The following is a 19,516-nucleotide window of genomic DNA, read 5'->3' as shown; positions in this document are numbered from 1 at the left end:
GCCTGCCTAATTTTTAACTTTACGTAACTTTTAAAATACTTTATGTACTGCACCTCAAAGTAAAAGGAGTTCAAAGTTAGATGAAACCTAGGTGAAGAAAGCAAGCATGAAAAAAACCTATGTGGTATTGCTACTTACTGCAGTTTCATTAGACTTTTCTCCAAAATTTCAATCTGTGATAGGTTTAATAACCAAAATCTTATGGAATCTTTTGACAAAACAATCTTTGTTGATATTTAACATAGGAATAACTTTAAACTCACCAAGAAGACTTTCTGTTAGGTAGTACTGTTTGATTATAGTCAGTCTCCATAATTGCAGTAGTATGTTTATTACGCTGTACCAGTTCAACGCTTTCATAAAATGAATCATTGCTAAAAAACCCTGCTTCTATTGAGGATTATATTAGTATCGTGCATTATATAAATAGCTGATAGAGTGTGTAAACTTGATGGTTGTTAAATTTAACTACTGATCTGATAAAAAATATTTTAAGCAAATTTACATTTTTTTAGACGTTAAAAGCTGGATATATTTTCTCTAAGGAATGGCTGTACTCTAGCATAGATTTCTAAGCATTTCTGAGCCTCTTCACATGAAAGAGGACTTGGGGTATTTTGTCATAAGCGTCACTCAGAAATGGAAAGTCCTGAATGTATTAAAAGATGGTGTGGTCTCTTAGTCAAAAAACGCAACTGGTGTTCTTGAACGTTCTGCTTCAGTGAACCCTTCACACGCCACACATGGAACCAGTAAAGGAGCACTGTTTCTTTCTTGAAATGGGCCATGCTGTTTCGTTTGAAACAACATGTGTTTCTGCTGGGTGTTCTGTGGTTCTGTCTCAACAACATTACTCAGAGCTCAAATACAGCAGGTATCAGCCAAGGAACTCTCAAGTATCAGAGGGACGAATAAATCATATTTTCAAGAGACACCCATCCCTTTCAAATAGATACACAGCTATACATCTGAGACATATCGTGCTTGAAAGAAATAGTTTAATCTTCTCGCTCTTCCAAAAATCGAGATGCCAAAGGACTTCCAGTAACAACTTAAATGAAAGTCGCAGGAGAGGGATTGAGGCCTCTCTCTGTGTTGCTGAAGATCATAAAACCGATCCCTTTGCTTGTGTCTGTACCACTGGTGACCTCTAGTGCCCAGGGAAGAGAAAAGTATTCAAAGCTTCTCCAAAGCATTTCTTTGCAAGAACGTGAAATACAGTAGCGTCCTTTCTTCAATATTCTGACATCAGTTTGCAATATTTTAAATCCAATGTACTAACATCGAAATGTACTGTATTAGGGGAAGCAAAAAGATTTATGCTAATTGTAAGACTACAGAAAATTACTTACTTATAAAAATGAATACTGTGCAAAAACATTCACATTTGGATCATCTGTTTCAGGTGTTTGTCACTTCCTCACTCTGTGAAAAGGAACCAAACCTACATTGGAAATGTCATGCTTCTTCCAGTGCAGACTACAACGCAGAGGCTCAAGATGGCCTCCAAGCTATGCATGAGGCTTAAGTAAGTAATGGCGTTATTAGCCCGTTGGAATTTAGCTGAGAAGATGGGATGCCTAAGTACCCACTCAAAGACTACAGTGGTTCAGAGCTTGAGACTTTAGTTATTATGACATTTCAGATCAGGCTGTTGTTTCCTGTGGGAAGGCATAAAGGTAGGAAAATGTATCTCGTATTTCCTTCACAACAATGTTGTCAAATGGCAATCAAACTGCAAAGCAGTTCTGAACTTCACAGCTATCCTGTCACCTATAGAAACAATGGGCAGTAACAAAGGCCCAAGCACTCCTTGTGCCTTGGTAGATCTAACTTCTAAAGGGTGTATGGATATCTCCCTAGAAGTGGATCTCTGTATGTTGCTCAGACTTTAAGTAATGAGAAATTTTCTCTGGCTAATGGTAACTTGATGATGTGCCAATAACAGATAATTCATGGTTAACAGTGTTATCAGAAGTGTATTAAACTGTGCTCTGAGAGAAGCAAACTTGAGAGAAGTACTAGCAAATTTATATATAAAGTATCTAATATCTGAATGTATGCACTAATACTTTGTAGATATGTATTGTAATAAAACCAAGATAAAGAACAGAAATAATGCTGACAGCAGGGTTGTGAATCTCAGATCTCTCCTTCCAAAACTGTACCCTAACCAACGGCAAGAAGTTTTGCTCTCGCATCCTGCCCACCATTCTTAAGCACTTTGCTGCACTGTAATCCAATTTTAAAAGAAAGACTCACAGTAGTCTCCTTGGTGGTGGTAACGGACGCTGGCAATGTGGATTTGAGTCTTCTCATATTGGTAAAGGAATTGAATCTCTGAGTGCTCTGAAAGGTAGTCTGTTGCAGAAGAGGTGGGCTGTTGCTCTCTTCTCTGATTATGTTTTAAAAGAGGAGGATACTGAGATGGATTTTTAATTTAAAATACTAGATGAATGAAGGCATCTTCCTGCAGCACTATGTCAAGCGTCTAAGCTGCAGAGAGGCTCAGTGTTGCAGTGTTGCAGCCAGCCATTGCTGTTGCAGAATGAACATTTCCTACAAGATGGTAACACACGGGGTCAGCATGCAGGCTCTGTAGGTCGCCACTCCAACTTGCCTTCATCTCACTCGTCATCAGACAGGCATTTTGTGCAGAGTTCTGGTGTTTTCTCCAGAAATCAGATGCCTAAAACTCTTAGCTGTTTCAGTTGTTTATTGGGTGTGTCCCGAGGGGGCTAATGGCTTACTGTCAAAGAACTTTAGCATTCTTGTTATTGAACATCTCTTGAGTAAAAGCATGTGTATGTATGTGTGAGAGAGAGGAAAAGAGAGTGTGGGAAGAAAAGGAGGTGTGTACAGAAGCTAGTCTTCCCTGTAATATAAACCATGCCAAATCCACTTAAACATAGAGAGACATACGTGCAATCTTAAAATCTGTGCGTTGGGCGGCAGAGCCAATTACATGACTTCATTTCTGACATAATTTGATGGCTATGGGCAGTGAACACAAGCCACCTAGCTACAACCTTTTAAGCTTTCTGCAGCTTATATAAGAACTTAGCAGGACAGTAAATTACAGTAGCTGACTGTATACAAAGTACAGCAAAACTTTGGAATGGGGAAACTTTTTTATTTTAATAAAGACATAAGAAACAGGTTGAATCTTAATTCAAGCATGAGCAGAACATTCTTAAGGTAAACGTTTTTATCCTGTTATCATGTTGGCTGTCTAGCAGTGGTCCTCTGACTAGGGTCTGTAAGGCGGTAGCGATCCAGAGTACCGCACACGTTGCCCGAGGAACACGAGGCACACTTTCGGAAGCAGTACAGGGGTACAACTTACTACCAGTGTATATTGATTCACATGTCACAGAAAGGGAAGTGCATTGCCATAGTTAGCCCCTTTGCCCTTGAGAGCCTGTTCATCATCCCTGCTAGTAACACACAATTTGCCTGTCATGCCTGACATAACCCAATGAAGATGAAACCTGCATCAATCCCCATTTGTCAGGAGTCTGTGAAAAAACAGATTTGGGAATTATTGATCTATCATAGTAGATTCTCCTGCTTATTCTTACAGCAGTTTATTACTAGGCTTTCTCTAGGGGCCTGGTTCAGTTGCCCACCATGTGTACTGCCACTTGGTGTGTCTTACAGTACCCTAATACACTAGAAGGCACATATCTGCCATATGTCCCATGTCATACCTACCAGCCATATACAGCTGAATCTGAAGCTTGGGAACTTAATTTGAGGGAACTTTGGGAACTTTTATAAATTAAAAGAAAACCAAACAAAACCACACATAAAAATAGTACTCAGGTAGTAAATACGCACTACTGGTGTTTTAAAGAAAGCCAAAGCACTGCTCTGGTGGGTGCATCACTGTTCAAGCACCTGGAGGCTGTAGGTACCTTAGCCCTATTCAGAGAATAGCAGCCTTTTCTGAGGATTCAGAGGGGATATTTCCTGCCTTTAAGGCTGTGTTAGTGACTGGATCATCCATAGTCTGAGCCATAATGAGGGTAAAAATCACAAGATGACTCATTATGAGTGCAAGGATATAAGATCTAGTTCTAGAACTTTTATATATTTTCAGCTGGAATCCAATTTCCTTCCAAGTACAGTTTGACAAAAAAAGCAAGTAAAATGAACCATTTTAGGGGACATAGAAAATGGGTCAGTCACCATTCTCAACCAGCATAAAAATTAGGTTTCTAAGTAAGTGTGTTCAAACTGTATTTACTTACATAAAAATGTATAGCTATCCTTCTGCTTGACCAGAAAGATGGAGGTATTCAGTTATATAAATTAGCAAGGTAAAGTAAGATAAACATTTGAGATAAAATTTGCTTCTTCCTATTTTAAATCATAATTAAAATTTGTAATTTAAATCAGTCTTGTCTGAGCTGCATTCAGTAAACCAGTGGTTAGCAGAAGGAGCACGATGTGGAACATAATTCCTGCTTTGCTCCTCTATGGCTCAAAGCAATACAGACCCAGTGCCGGCCTTTGAAGACCAGGGTGAGCACACACAAGGAGCATCCTTTCAGGGTGTCTCTGTCACATTTTATTCTTCTGAATAACCGAGTGTACCTAAAGATTGGAAACAACAGCTTTCAGGGCATCAAGAGCTATGTAGGCTAGCTAAACTTTGGGATTATTATTCTATTCCACTTACACAATTGAGAAAAACAAATCAGGCACAACCCCCCAATTTTGAATAGGTTAAATTTAAGAATGTTGCAGCCATCAGAAGAATGAAATGCTTTACTCTCTAAACATTCCTACTAAACATCTGGGAAATCTTAGCTTAAAAATAGTGCAGCAGGCACAATGGAAAATCCTTGAGAGTGATGACAGCTCTGATTTCACATGTATTTATAATCCTGCACTTCGTTTATTTTCTTGGGATTTCTGAATTTGACAGAGACAGATATCTGAAAATAACTGACATGCTAGCTGTCAGCCTCTCCTTAAAATGTGTGGTCAATAGATCAAGGGAACTAAAACACAAGGGGCTCAATGTTATTCTCCGTTACCAAATGCAGAGAGGATGAAGCATTTTATAGTTCCTGAGTGAAATGCTCATATGTGGAAAAATAAATAGCTGACAGTCTCTCACTTCAGCAACTTGTATATGGTGCTGAATTGAAACTACTACCTGCAGTCTGTGAATGAAGGACTATGCCACTGTAAAACAAACAGGGAAGCACGAAAATGAGAGCTGTTGCTACAGGAGGCAAACTTTCATCGAGTTTAGGGCTTAGTTTTTCACCAGGCCTGTGAAAGGTCCTTCCTCAATAAATGGGATCATTTTGTGGAATAACTTTGAGGGAATTTAATTCAATATGCAGATCGATCTCCTCTGTTCCTGTAGGTGTTATGGGGAATTGATAGTTTTGGCAGGTAGGAGAAACAGAACAGACCTAAATGAAACTAAAAATGCTTTGAGACAGAAATTTTGTGTTATACAGGTTTCTGGTATAAAGAGGACATTTTCTTCAAATTGGACGACATTTGGTGCCCTAGTACAGACAGCTGGAACAATGAGTTAATGTAAAAGTTAATGTAAAAGGCCAACATGTTACTTTTCATTCAAAAGGCAAAGATAATATGAATTTTGAAGTTCTCCAAACATGAGGTGGAAGACAGCAGTGATTTCTGCTTGCTGAGGCTTCTTGTGTGGTGTCAGTAGTTATGCCAAGGTAAGCAGGAAGAGGAATGAAGTACTTACCTCCACTTCCTATATCCACTAGGCGCTGCATAAATTTTTGACAGAGAACCTACCGGTAAGTCGCTGTGGGTTAGAACAGGCAAAATTTCTTCCACATGTGACAATCAGGTTGCTCATTAGCCACCGAGATTCAAAAAGTCTGCCCCATTCAGTTATCTCAGTTGTGGGTGATAGCACTGTGTAACAAGAGGACTGTACAAGTCAGCCACAAATGGCAACAAGCTCTGTGAAAACCTGCAAAAGAGGGATCCTGGCAGCTCATTCCTCAGGGGGATAGATAAACCCAGCTTCCTTAGTGGAATAACTTTGAGGAAAATTCAGCAGGGATATAGCTGGAGGTTTTCCTTAGCCTTGCCTGAAAAAAGAACCGTAAGTGTGGGTGTACATGCCTATATGTATGAGGACCAGAAAAGGAGACCGGTAAACTACAATTTGTGTGACTTAATCTGCAGCAGCAATGGTTTTGAATCACATTATAGGAAATATCTTGTTACAAAGGTCTGTTGGTTTAGGAGGTATGCCACTTATTTTATAAGTAAATGGAAGCTGTCTTGCAAGCAGATCATTAGATGTAATACAGTTTCTAATTTAATGGTTATTTTTCCCAATCATAATTTTCTGTTCAACCAGTCTGCTACTTTGCACCATCCACAGCTCCCAGCCACATACAATAGGTAGACATGAAATCAATGTGTGTGACATGAGGAAAAACTGCTGTTTGCAAATCATGTGATACTTGAGAGGTTTCTAAATATTGGAGGGTTCTACACTATTGAAAATAGTAACAATCAAATTCTGTAAGTAGAGCCTAACCCACTATGCAGGATGCAAAGCAGTGCTGGTAACCCTGAGTCATGTGAGTGCTTCCTAGTGAATTCTTTTTTTAAATTAACTTTAAGAGGTCTGTTTTAGAAGATGGAAAGAATCACACATTGATTTGTTTTGACATAACATAGCATTACTATGAGGTACAGGGCAAATAAGAGAGATTTTTTCAACTTACAACTTGGACTCTCCCGTTGGCAATAGTGTGCAAAAATCCAAAATTTTAGAAATTTGGACCGTATGTTTTTTACATGCTGTAACAAGCCGTTGAATGATCACATGACACTGAAGTCACTGGAAAATTATTTAACCCTTCAGACATTTTGCAAGTTACTCTGAAAGGATAATTTCATACTATTCTCCAGTACTTGTTGCCAGGAACATTTATTACCAAGACAGTTGAATTTTTACAGCATATAGAAGCCAGCTTCCTTATGCAAAAGTTTGGACACAATCTTTCTGTCCCATAGAGCTACAAGTTTTCATTTCATGTTAAATAGAATTACATATACAGGCTAACAGGCTGTAGAGAGAAGGGGCAACTTTTCCAGCAGTAAGATGCTGTGCTTCATTGCTTTTTGTGCTTCATACTTGATGGTACTCTTACTTTTTACAGTTCAGTTCCTCAGGGGCAGTAGCTAATGCAACTCTGCACATGCTGGCAACTCTTCTCGGTAACTCTTCGTTACTGTTGATTAAGGTATTTATGCAAAAAGTTAAGTGTACCGATTTTTCTTCCTTGCATTACCTTAGCTCAGTTGTACGTTCATCTCATGGCCTGCATTCATCTGACCCTCAGGGTGCTGAGACTTTGCTGCCACCATGAATATGGTCTATTTTCTTGGCTAATTATTTCTCTGTTGCCTGTATTTATATTTCCTGACTGAATTCACTCTGGCATTCTTGCTAGCAATGGCAATGACAGCAGATTTCAAAAGTGCAAGATATGACAACCAGAGTAGAGAGACTGACAGGTGTGAAGATTAAGAGCATTCTATAGAGAATATGGGCTCTAAGAGAAATGGAGGAACTGAAAGAAGGATCAAGATCATAAAATCGCACTATAAGCAAAATTCATCTGTTCTTCAGCAGTCAATAACAATACCACTGACATCTTGACTGTTGATTTTCTGTGGGAAAGATCTGTATATGATGCCACCTTCAGAGGAGACTCGGATTCCCTGCAAGGGAGAAAGGAAAGTACATTAACAGCCTGTCTCTCAGTACTTCATCTCTGCACTTGAGAACAGAATTACAGTTAAATCTGAGCTCACTGGCCTGCGATCAGGTCAAATGTGTCCTAAACACTCATTCAGGCAGCTGTGCTTGAATCCAGATGTCTCTAGACCATGTGCCTGGTATATAGAGTCAGAGATGTGAGGCTCAAGCATTTCTTAAGCAAGCATTGTTTCCTGGTCAAGTATCTGTACAGAGCCCACAGCATGGCAGTGCACATTCTGGTAGATCATGTGGAATCATATGGTGTCCATCAAGTATTTTTTTAGACAGACAACCCGTAATAACTACTACCCACTTTTTTAATAAAAAAATTGTCCTTTAGGTTAATTAATGTATTTGTGATTTCTACTCAGAATAAATAAAATTTGGCATACATGGCCAAATTCGTATATAAATAACTTCTACAAAACAAAGCAATTATTTTTTATTTGCCATAGGTTTTGTATTTTGTTTGATTTCAGAGATACATGACTTCAGTTTAAGCACCTTACTTTGTTTTTTAAGTATGGGGTGCCACAAATGCAGCTGTACAGTATTGCTGACCCACAGATCCCAGGATTTCAAGGCTCACTTTAGCCTCCAGATAACAAAGGGATGGAAATCTGGGAAACATGCTTTCTCAGTTAAAACTTCTAAGCTTGTTTCTTGCATATAATACACCTGGGAACTCTAAAAATCCTGTCTGTGGGGCTACCTATCGTCAGGCTGTTTATGAGTCTGAACTTCTGTGCATTCCCGTGTCCAAAAGAATCCACATGTATGTCTGTCATGAAGTGCCAAACTCTGGGAGCAGAGCTTTATAGTCAGGCAGAAATTTAATGGTTCTCTATCAGAGACTTATCAGAACCAAAGCATCCCCCAAACTATTTCAAAATCAAAACATTTTAACAAATTGTAGCGGTTTTTTTCCCCCAACAATTCTAGTAGAAGTAAACAAAGCAAATCTCAAAACTTAGGAGAGGAGCTAATAGGGAAAGGACCTGTACCTGTGGCATAACATCTAATTGGTTGCTGCAAAGTACAAGGAGAAATGAAGATACAGTAGCCACCAACTATGTAATTACCTGGCCATTTAACTGGCACTGTTTATCAGAAATTGGACTCTCCAAAGCCAGTGTGTAAGAGAAAGTAGTTTTAAAAAATATATATCCACACACATGTATGTATAGATCTCTTTTTCCCTTTTTCTAACACTGTATAGAACTTTCATCATTCAGCAAAGTGTAGGTGGTCCAGTAGGCATGATGTTTATGTGATACAAATTTGGTACAATGTGCGTGATCCTGAAGCATTAAATCTATTTCTCCTTTAAACCTTTGATGTCTGTAAAGAGATGCAAGTGTCTCTCCTATATACATGGCTTAGCCCCCAGTCCTTCCTTTCTGAAAGTGCTTATGTGACAGGCAGTAATTCAGGAAAGGTCCTGAAATAATAGGGATCAGTACTCCTTGGTAAGTCAGGTCACCTAGATGAGGAGTCTCTCCTAAATAGGAGGCCTGGGGGGTTTGGTACCATTTTATAAAGTGTACATTGGAAAGAGGTTTTGTCAGTTCCGAGTCAGTACAATGCTGTCAGTATTTTTGTCAGAGAACACTGGGCTTGAGGGTTTTAGACTTCAAGCCAGGGGAAACAGAAGGACCATCAATACAGAGCTGACCTTTATGGGTTACAGAGCTGCTCTGTGGTCCAAGGGAAGATTTCTGTTATGTTTAGTTGCAAATGAGCATCCTACACATTCTATCAAGCCTCTTCCTCTCCTGTGGGTAGGCATCTTCATTATTTGTACCTTTTCCCTCCTCAGTGTTTACAAGTGAGTGCCTGAAGGTAGAAAAGGTAGGCAGAATGGACAGCTTTTAGACAAGTTAACTAGATGGTCAGACTTCAGGCAAAAGAGGTGAGACTTTGCTAAGATCCAGCTGAACTGATGGACAGGCTTTGGCCCCTCAGAAATTCACAGTGCCTCTGTGGGGCTCTCCCTCTGAATCGCCTCTTTCCATCGGCTGTAGAAAGAGCTGTGGTTCTCCACTTGTGCTGTGAATTTGCCTGAATACTTTTTTTTGATGTACACAGAAGATGCATGAAGATATTAATTTCTTACTCCAGTAAAAATGTTCATAAGATATTATTAGAAGGGACAGAAAACATAATTGTTATTGGATCTTTTCTTCATACAAAGTCTGAGAAGAAAACATTTGTTACACAATAATTTGGGAGCAGTCTTTGAAAGAAAAAAGGATGTATAATGAAAGTGGTTTCTTGTGCTAGTTAGCAATAGAGTTAGAAGGCAGAAAACTCTGTGCTGGCATTTCTTACTGCAAAGGTCTGCTATGACCTGATAAAGAAATGTTCAGAAGAAAAGATAAGAATGTTTGCACTGAAAAAAACCTGTTAACGTAACATTGTTGGAAGCATTATGCTGTCTTGTGGAATGGAAATGTCTATCCAAATGCTCGTTACTCATGTTTGCTTGTTTTTAGTGCCATTTGGCAATTTATTCATATAGAGAGACAGTAAACAGTTGTGGGGTTTTTTTGTTAATATTTGGTGAGATAGCAACTTGTCATTCCTGAAAGTCTAACTGGTATGTTTTTCATGTGTGGAGGTTCATGGCTGAGGAACATCCAGGAAAGGCCTGCTAACAGTGAGTTGTAGGACAGTGCATGAGTCCATGGAGACACAAGTATTCCAGGTTGTACTATTGTATACTTTGAAAGAAATCGTCTCAGCAGAGAAAGAGGGTGAGATTTTTGACAGCAGGATGATAGTTTGCCAAGCAAACTCCTTTTGCTTGACAAATTTAGTTCCTTTTTATTCAAATTATCAATAGTTATCTCAGCATCATCTGCGCTTTACCCTCAGATGAAGTACATACCTGTGCCAGACCACCTGGAACATTGACCAACAATTTTGAGATGCACTTGGGAAGCAGCTATGGAAGGCATAATACTGTTTCTTTAAATGATCCTAAATAACTAGGTATGTGACTAATCATTACACTTTACAGGCTGGCAATGGGGTTTTTGCTTTGAATACTTATTTTGATGATGCCCTGAATATTTAGGAATATATTATGATCTGTGACTAGTGCAAAAGACAACGGTTTGTCTTTTGTGATCAACAGGCATTTTACTTCCATGTGTCCAGGCTTTCCATCTGTGAAAGGATACATTTTCCATGCTTACAAAGAGCTTTGAGATCTACACAAAATCTCTCTGTAGGTGTGACATATCAGAATATCCTCATCACAATAGAGTATTTTAGAAATGTGCCGTTCAGAACTTGTTTTTACATATGAGTAGAACTTGTCATTTAGCTGTTGGTTTCCTAATTTTGTGCTCCCTGCACACTTCACTTGGTAGTAAGTAAATTCTTTTCAGTGCTTCCAGAGCTCCTGGAGTTACACAGCCTATGGGGCATCTCAGCCCTTGTAACAGCTGTTTTAGGAAACTGTCTGATTCAGCCAATAAGCAGCTCAGGAAATGATAAGTGCAGCAGGGTTAGGCTTTTGAGGTCTGTTGGCTCAGGGGGTAATGACACGGCTTTTTTGCTGTGGGGACAGCAGCCTGGGGATTTTTCAGGTTTGTTTTCTGTGGTTTTGCCCTTTTGCAGATACAGAAGGTAAAAATGAAGATGCGTACAGCAATACCTATGTTTGTTCTGGTGTTTACAGGTGAGTGAACACTTCTTTATATTTGTTTTCTCAGCTATTACTTTTTCTTCAGTACCTGTAATTATTTTTTCAAGATATTCCTAAGTATATTCTAAATGTTAATTCATATGACTTGATTTATAAATTGTTGTACAATTATTGAAGGTGTTTTCTCTAGGCATTATTATATTGTACCACATGAATGATTACTTTAGTTACATCTCTATCAGCAAGACATAACTCACTTAAAAAGTATGTGATTGTTGCAGTTATTTTGCCATACAAATATCTGTAGTATCCTTAATAATAAAACTTCAAGAATACATTAGCTTGTTGTATTTTAAAGAAATCTACTGCAGGTACAGAAGGACACACATGCCAATAAAATGTAAGACTTCTTGCAACATTAGTCATCTTAGATTTGTTAATGAATGACAAAAATAAATGTTAATATCAATAATGATCAATATTCCAACAATCAATAGTAGAACAAGAGAAATGACAACACATACAGCTTGTCCCTTTTTATTGTCAGCACTGCTAGTTACAGATACAGTGGCAGTATCTCAATGATGCTGCAAAGAAAGCAAAAACTTACATGATTGCAGGCCATTTAACAATAAGCACCAGGTCTTCCTAGTCATCCCACAAAGACTTTGTAAATGTACTGAGCAGAAGTGAGAAGGGGTGGTATCTCACTCTGCAAGTTTCATTAACTTATTCCCAACTGCACCATTAGTGTTTTTAGGACTAGCAGGACTCCATTCATTTCTGTATCATTTCTGTCTAATGAAAATGTTTAATACTCAGAATTTGTAACTGGATATGATGTAACAGAGACCCCTTACATAATTTGTGTCTAATATTAGACAATAATGAAAGGATTTGATATTTAGCAGTTAGAATTTGTGTTGGTTTCATAAATTTTCACTAGAACGTTGTTTCCTTATGAAGAAGAAGAATACAAGTTTAGGTTGGTGCGAAGACATAAGGCATTTTCTTCTTTACACCTCTGTCCCACTAAAGGCAGCAATAGAGGGAGAATTTAAGATGGTGCTAAGAGGTGATGGGGGGTTGGCTAAAGGGCCGCCTTATCATGAACATACACATGCTCTCAGGAGCACAAGCCTGGCTGAGAAATTATGCCATCCCTTTTCAAAGGAGCTCATGGAGATACGTATATCATCAGGCCCACTCTGCAGAGCTGTGCTCTGCTTGGCAGAGTTCTAGAAAAGCCTCACAGTGACAAAGCAATTTTTTTGTCCTAACCACTGAACAACTTAAGCCCATGGCTAACAAGTGTGGCATATTCTCAGAGAGAGGGGCAGCATCTGCCCGTTAAGTACTCTTCTTTTTTTATTGCAATGTCATGGGTGCACCTGTTTGCTCCCTTCCAGAGAAGCTGTGAATGTTATGCCTGGAGATGATGCGGTAATTCTAGGCAGAACTTTATAGATAAGGAGATCTCAGGGGGACACAAAATTATGTAGGATGTTTGATGCTTAACTTGTATGCCCAAAAATCTCACGTGGCACAGCTTTGTCCCCCTGTGCTGTTTCAGAACCAATTATTTCCCATGTGGAACCTCCTGGAACTTCACTGACTAAACTTGCTTCTATAGAAGAAGTTTTGGTTTGTTTTTCATGTCACAACTGAGACTGTGTAAGAAAGCATCTGCTAAATGCTTCAATAACTTAACAGAGGGTATAGTTTTGCTCTCTTCCTATCATTCACAAAAAGTTCAGGGAAAGTGTCTTTCACTCCTCTCCAAATCTTCTTTATTAATTTGCAATTGAAGTTGAGGAGGAATGTGAAAGAAAGGGAGTTTCATTTTTAACTAAAGCAAGCTAACAAGTGTCATCATCTGTATTAATGGGATTGTTTCCCATTTGAGAAGCACATAGGGCAAGAGGAAAAGCGAGAATGAGAATGACTATCAATAAACATCCCAGGTGAATTGCCGTATCCTATCAAGCCCCATCAAAGCAAATGAAAATGGTTCTGCTAATTTTCAGAGTGCTCAGATCTAGAAAAAGCCATAGCTCTGCTACTATTCCTTTATGTATTTCATTTTCTTATTCCAAAGCAAGGAAACAATACCTGAGAATAATATCTATGAAAATATGTTTTTTAAGCTGAGTAAATGACAGTCTTGTTTTCTCAAAACTTTTTCTGAGAAATGTCTTAATGGTTTCAACTGAAGTGTTCATACAGAAAAGTCAGATGGAGGGAAACATTCCAAATGTAAAATGGCAGGCAAGATTGTCCAAGTTATGAGCATTTGAAAGTAGGATTTTATAACAGGAATTATCAAACAATCTTAATAGTAACTGGTATGACATATACCAGCAATATTTTATTTTTTTTTAATTTTAGGATATCTGTGTAACAATAAGGATGTCGCTGCAACCACAACATTCTCATATAATTTCTCAACTCCTTCCAAAGTCGTGCAAGCTCCTGAAACAGAAACACCACCACATGGAAATGATCACAGTCCAGGTCTGTGTTTTAATTTGTTGTTTCCTCTGAATCCTGAGTCAGTTCTTCCCTCAGTGGGCACACCCAAGTCTTGTGAATTCACTGTTCCATTTTTCCCCTCTGGTTTTCCACCCAATGACACTTTCTATCCAAAAGCCTTAAAAAATTTGCAAAGGCAAACGAATTTAGCAGGAATAAAACCCTGTGATTGATTTAAACAGGTTTCCCCTGTTTATGCAGAGGTGGAAGCTGAAGCACAAAGACTATTTCATACATCTCAAATAACACAGCCTAAATAGTTGTCTGTCAAGAAGCAGAAAATATGTCACTTAGTATAAAAGGTCAGGCACTTTTCATGATCAGTGGATAGCACGGTATACTGTGCTAAAGGAAGAAAACCACTGAGGAAGATAATGGCAGAAAAAGGCCCCACAGACCTGTTAAGTGTCTTGATATTTCTGTGACACCCCGCTGGGCAGGATCACCAGCACCTGGTCTGTGTGTGTCTCAAGTGATACCCTGCTCCTGCCCATCTTTCTAGAGGCTTTATGAAGTGACTGCTTTTACGATCCCAGCTACGAACTGCATGAAAGGTACAGGCCAGGGCTTCAGAAGGCTAATGCTTACTTAATTCCTACGCTTGTGAGGCATTGCGTGGTGGTGGTGGTCTCTGAAGCAGCTGCTAGGGCAATGTTGCTAGCTGGAGAGTTGGGAATTTTACCTGCCGTCTTTCTTCCTTGTGTCTTCTCTGTGCTTCTTATGCCAAGATGCTATTCAAGGCTCAGTGGTGAAGGTGGAAAAAAAGGGGAAAAGAAGAAGGAAACTTTTGGCAGCAACAGTTTTATCTGCTCTCTTCCTCCTTCCTCGTTCAGCATGGTAGGATCTGAAGAAAGCTGCTGTTCTGACTTGGACTTAGTTATGCTAATTATAAAGATACGTAAATGCACAGCTGTCTAAATATATGAGAGTGCTCTGGCACACAGAGCCCTTACCTGCCAAAGAGACAAAGCATGTATGAAGAAGGTAAACAGAAATCAGCGTGCAAGTATGATGAATGTAGGTACAGAGTAGTTAATAGCTTCCATGTATTATTTTGGCTGGAAATAATTAGTTAGTTTCCTTCTACACCTGACTGTAAATTCAGTGCTTTGTAACTACCAAAAGAAAGGTAGGCAAAACAGCTTTAGCTTCATTACACATAGTTGTACATTTTTCTCATGTTTCTAATTTTCATTCTTTTCCTTTTAACAGAACAACACCTGTCAACTCTAATAGGTAGGTTGAAAACTTCAGTATGTATACTTCTGTGCAGTAATTGTTTCTCTACCCAGGTTTTTGAACTTTTAACTTCTTTTACTGCAATTGGTTATAAAAAAATCCAAAAACCTATGTATGGACTTGCCTGAAAAACTCTTTTTATGAAAGAATATTAAAGACACTCCTTAATTGCAAATCATGGTATTTCTCTGGTGATTTGAGTAATAAGAATATCAGTCTATTAGACTAAACCATAGTAATTTACTTATTACCATAATTAGCATTTGGGGCTTTTTCTTTCAGTAAAATCTGTAGCACAAGTAATATTGTGAGCAGTGCTAACTGTTGGTATATTAAGACTGGAGATGAGTATAGCACATACTTTGCACTACCAAAAAATCATTGACTGTAATGAGCTGTAATATGCTTGGTTCATATCTGTATAAATCCAGACTTGAATGAGATTTTTGTTCGTGGGAAGAATAAAGATTTTAGTGTCACGTATAACCATTTTATGCTGCATAATTATCCACCACAAATGTAGGTACTACTTTTTTCCTTTTCTTAATGGCTTAGAATCATGGGTGCCTTTCTTTTTGCTTTTCTAGTGGCAGGTTTCAGCATTTCCTTTGTGCTCCTTATTATTCTTGTATTTATTGGTGTTTGGTATGCATGGAAAAAATCAAAGGTAAGTCCAAGTTTTTACCTTTGGATACTTGTTTATGTATGTATATTTATCTGTATATATTATAGAATATTTTCACATTTCACTCAGACTTCTGGTGTTCATTTCCACTGTAGTTGCTTTTCCACTGGGATTTTGTTACCACTGGATGGCATTCTTAAAATTAGTCATCTTGTAATCAAGATTTAATTTGCCCCAGCTGACCTCCCTTCCTTGGTAGTACCTGCTCACATTTTAGTAGGAATGGTTCTTGGTTTGCAGTTTTATTCTCCCTTTAATGACAGTTTTTGTCATTAAAGGTCCTGCATCACAGATGACAATTGAACAGTTCAAGTGAGTTTTATCTGTCTGAGTTACTTTGGATGCCATAATTAGTTTGCAACCACAGTCTTATCTGTGATAAATTAATATTGGTAAAAATTAAAATATTAGGTAACTTATTAGATAAGAATAAATGCAGTAACACTTTCTATAGAGTCAGGTATGCAAAAATAGTCTACTTTATTAATGAAACAAGTTAATGTAAGGAAAAATATCAGCAGAACTAATACTATATTGACATTATTGATTTTGTATTTGTGTCGCTCAGATGCATACTGTGGTGATAATAACATATTTGTATTTCTTGCACAGGGAAGTTTTGCTGAAATTAATTCTGCCCCCTCTGGTGATCCTGGAGTGTCCTTAAAAGAAATTTCAACACATGAGAACGAATGTGAGTGGCCTCTTGAAAGAGCATTACAATGACAGTGGGAGAGCTGTTGCATGACCCTTTGGTCTGTGCACCTGTATGGCAGAACTGTGCATACCATGGGACTTTGAGTCAGTAATTTTCCCTTTTTCAATGAGCTTTACAAATAACTCCAAAATAATTTGGAATGTCAGTTAACAAGAAAATCCTGTTACCAAAAGAATCTCAGTCAATGCTATTAAATAAATCGTTAAAACTGGGGGAAACGTTAAAACCAGGGAGGTTCTTAAATGCCTCCTGACATGGCATGCATTGCCCGTAGCGTAACAAGAGAAGGGTCAAACTGCTGCAGAGCCTCGAGCCTTATAATCTCTTTCCTCATCAATACCGTAACTAAATCCGCTTCTGAGAACTGTGTGGTACTAGGGACTCTGGGAAACTTAATCATTGGTATTTATGGCCTTTGCTGAGTATTTGATCTGTTCTATATTGCAATGAGGTCTATTCTATCCTACTCTTAATTCAGTAATATTTTTCACATTTTTCTTTTCTTGTGTCCTTTGCAGGAGGAAAGAAGAAAGGAAAGTCCTCTCAGTTGTAGCTATTTAAACACTCTCAGAAGAGCTCCATCTTCAAATAAAAGTTAAATTCTTGAAATTAAAGAGATCCTATTTACAGAAAATGGCACACTTAGGCTATGTCTGTTCTAATAAATTAAACCTGCACAGGAGCATTGCTACTGCTGAGACTAGCTGGAATAGCCCTTGTTTATGCTTGTATACATGTGAACTACCTATTGCAAATGGCTCCTGGAAGGCTCTAGCTTCTAAAATTTGGCTCGGGCCAAAACCATCTTACCAGCACAAACAGTACTATTGCAGTGCCTGGGAGTTTCCTAGGCATTGTTTAATTTACTAGTCTAGTTATACAGTATTATTGTTTAAAGCTATTTTTAAATAACATATTTGATGTACCTCCTCACTCATTGACAGTTGTTAGTAATGATTAATCAAAGCTGGCCACTGCAAACTTTCATTTGCTCACTGTGCTCTGTTTTTCTACTGCATTGTAGCTGTCTAAAAAGCCAGTTGCTTGAATATAAGGCTTTTTGCTAAAAGCTTATTATGGTACCTTACACTGGAGCGTGAATTTACAGAGTTGATCTGTGTTGCACTCTCTCACTAGGTAGATGCTGTCATAGAAGAGAGTAACAGACGTGTCTCTCACCCTGACCTTAGGCCAAAGCTTTCGCGTCCTCACTGAGTGAATGCAGAAATCACTAGTGCAATGTAAATTCATATCCTGGCCTATGGCTCTGTGAGGCTGTGTAATTTAATCTGTGTGAAACCCCATGTTGTGACAAGGCTGCCGCTAGTACCCAGAGAAATTCCATAGCCTGAACAAAGACATGCGATTCAGTTTTCAGAACATCCTCCATTTTGTAAGAGAGGAAATAAGGAAATTTCAGGAAAAACTGTTTTTATAGAATGCAAAAAATAAGTTAATGCATTGATAAAATTATGTCCATTAAAATCAGCAACTGTGTGGCTAAAAGATTAACTCTTCAATTGGTATAAACTGACAGACCTTCCTTCCTCTAGATCTAGCCCTTGATGATGATAATCAAGAGTCAGTTAAGGCTGAAAACCTGACTGTTATTGGATGATACCATCATTATTCCACTTATTCTTCCCCTAACTGAGTAGCACGCACTTACTGGTGTCAGGTGCTCTCAGCAGCAAGTGACTGCTGTGGAGCTCTTGCTTGGAGCAGGAGCCGGAGGATCTGGGGCAGAAGGAGCCAGAAGATGCAAACCCAAAGGGCTTTCCTCCGGTAGGAAATCACAGGTTCTGTAAGTCTTCTCAAGCCAGTATTATTTTTGCCAGTAACAGTACAGAAGAATGCTATATCAGCTTTCAATTTCAAGTACTGATTCTCTACTGACGTTCTCTACAAACAAAAGCAGATTCTTGCCAGGGTCTGCAGTTACCTCATGAAGGCCAAAGAGACATTTTGAGTTGACTTCAGTGAAACAAAATGCACAGGAATATTTGAAAGTTTACCACTTTTTCCACCTGCTCAATAGATGAAGATATCTTTTTCATTTCTGTGTTTATTCTCAGTTTAAGAATGAGGTAATTATATGAATTATATCTGCAGCAATATTACTTTGGGTGGGACAGTTGTGCTATAGCTGCTTCCTATGTGTTTTTTTTAATGTGCATCTTCTGTTTTCCTTCCATTAAATAGAAGTTCAGTAAGTGCTTAACTGCTTTTCTAGATCAAGAGTGTCCTGGGCAACACAGTGTTAGCTGAATACAGAGTAAGAAAGACTAACAAACATTTGATCATTTGCCAGGAATAATTTATAAACCGTGTTTATAGTACTTCTTAATTGATGTCTGCAAGCCTCTATGTGATTGATTCTGCTTTTGGAAATGTTTTCAGAGTGGTTGTATTTTATCTGAACTTTTACAGAATTTGTGTACTAGAAATAATATTTGCTATTTGTTATTTGGTGTTCACGTTTTGTTATTGCACTGTTTAAAATGTTTGCGATTGAAGTAATGGAAAAAATTTCCTCTAGCTTGGGTGACCAGTCCCACAAGAGTGGATGCTGACTACTTGGCACTTAAACTACCTGTGGATTTGGAATCGTGTCAATGAAACCTGTGCAACGTATGGCCTGACACACGCTCACAAAGCAGTTTGGCTCATCATGCTACAGTTTCATTGCGTGCTGATCAGCAGAGAGACTGATGGGCGTTACGTACCGATGGGGTAGAGAGCAGTAGCAGCTTGCTGGGAAAAAATGGGGAGATGGTATTGAAAACCAGGTTTAGACAATAAGGCAACAGAAAACTTATAAGAACCACGTTCTGTGGCTCTGATTTGGAAATGAGGCGCACATTATAGAAAAGTTAGAGGGGATTGGCATAAGACAGAGGA

General features: G+C 38.5%; 1 long non-coding RNA gene across 4 annotated transcripts in view; it reads left to right on the top strand.

Moving 5' to 3' along the window:
- LOC142601672 (uncharacterized) overlaps nucleotides 1-19,081 on the top strand; it is a 264,842-nt gene extending 245,761 nt beyond the window's left edge. Inside the window, exons 5-11 of one of the 4 annotated variants that reach the window (XR_012835217.1) lie at nucleotides 1,406-1,528; nucleotides 10,664-10,780; nucleotides 11,414-11,474; nucleotides 13,830-13,955; nucleotides 15,186-15,879; nucleotides 16,510-16,591; nucleotides 17,134-19,081. This is a non-coding gene — a long non-coding RNA (uncharacterized LOC142601672). Of the gene's footprint in view, nucleotides 1-1,405; nucleotides 1,529-10,241; nucleotides 10,543-10,663; nucleotides 10,781-11,320; nucleotides 11,475-13,829; nucleotides 13,972-15,185; nucleotides 15,880-16,509; nucleotides 16,592-17,133 lie in introns of those variants that run through there. The other 3 variants (XR_012835218.1, XR_012835216.1, XR_012835219.1) reach the window with 3 other exon arrangements.
- Nucleotides 19,082-19,516: the final 435 nt, after the last annotated feature.

Source organism: Balearica regulorum, chromosome 4, assembly GCF_011004875.1.
Source record: "Balearica regulorum gibbericeps isolate bBalReg1 chromosome 4, bBalReg1.pri, whole genome shotgun sequence".
Classification (NCBI taxonomy): domain Eukaryota; kingdom Metazoa; phylum Chordata; class Aves; order Gruiformes; family Gruidae; genus Balearica; species Balearica regulorum.
Note: the sequence above shows the minus strand (reverse complement) of the source record. Positions and strands in the feature narration are given on the sequence as shown.